Source organism: Macadamia integrifolia, unplaced genomic scaffold, assembly GCF_013358625.1.
Source record: "Macadamia integrifolia cultivar HAES 741 unplaced genomic scaffold, SCU_Mint_v3 scaffold1048, whole genome shotgun sequence".
NCBI classification, from domain to species: Eukaryota; Viridiplantae; Streptophyta; class Magnoliopsida; order Proteales; family Proteaceae; genus Macadamia; species Macadamia integrifolia.
Genome location: NW_024868066.1, coordinates 215,075 through 216,282, shown reverse-complemented (window position 1 = coordinate 216,282; position 1,208 = coordinate 215,075). Strand labels below are relative to the sequence as shown.

At 44.2% G+C, this 1,208-nt stretch overlaps 1 pseudogene; it reads left to right on the top strand.

Annotated features, from left to right (window-relative positions):
- The first annotated feature begins 3 nt into the window (after nt 1-3).
- LOC122062486 lies at nt 4-1,208 on the top strand (annotated as a pseudogene).

Sequence of the window (1,208 nt, the reverse complement as noted above, 5' to 3'; positions counted from 1 at the left end):
CAATTTGAGGGCACAGAGAGAGAACCTGTGAGAACTGGGGAGTACTTGACAAGTATCGGGATTCAAGAAAGGAGGCTACCTTCTATTACTTCCAAGTGCCCCAAGATCCTCACCCTTGGCTTGATGAACGAGAAGCTTGTGCCAATGGTTCAGTGCCTTGTCACTCCAGGGACAAAACAGAGTGAGGTGGATGTGGAAAGAGAAGCTTTGTTCTCTACTAGCTTTCCTTCAGGCACTGGGGGATTCCTGAAAAGCAAGTAAGTTGCTGCTGCTTAATCCAATGGTTCATCAGCTACAGCATTGAATCGAAACTAAGACTGGATTTTCTATCTAGTCTCGGGCTGAGCAAGGAAGGAATGATTGACAAGATTCTAGTGAAGAACCCATCTATTATGGGTTTCAGTGTTTAGAAAAGACTCATCCTACGTCACTGCTTCTGAAGTCAATAGATCTGACAGAGCTTGACCTCCAAAGAGTGGCAATGAGCTTCCCTGTCCAAAGAGTAGCAATGAGCTTCCCTGAAGCTTTGTGTAGAGAAGTTGAGAAGAATCTCAACCCCAACCTCAACCTCACTTTTTTGAATAGCAGTTTTGGTTACTGGGTATTATCCCCCTATTTTGATCAAGGGTGTATTAAGAATTCTTTAGAGCCAAGAATTAGGTTCTTGGTAGAAGTTATGGGAAGAGGAATTAATGAAGTGGTAGATTACCCCGACTTCTTTCAAAAGAGACTGGAGTTGAGGCAGTCTTTTGAAAGAGAGGAACATAAATTACAGTTTTGGACTTTTTTTTTTTTCGGGTGAGTGGTAGCGGTGCTTAAGCGTTCGGAAGTTATAAACAACACATTAAGTATCTACTGTTGATCTATTTTAAGATAAATCTTTACCGTCCAATTATTTTTAATGCATCAACCGGTTACTCATTATCACAGTGAAGCCTGACAGCCCCCTCACTCTCTCTCTCTCTTCGTCTCCGCCTCCCCATGTCCTTCTCCAACTCTTACTCCATCCCCACTCAGGCGTTCACCCCAACTTTGTCCCCTTGCGTCGTGAATCTGCGACACCCCCACTTCTCCATATGTTAGTTTTTCGTAAATTGCTGATCCGTTTAGAGCTTAATTCCGATGTGAAGGGTCGGACGGAGCCTGATTCACTGGCACTTGATTCAACCACCGTCGCTGCAATGAGGTCTTCGTCGACAGTCCTCTGA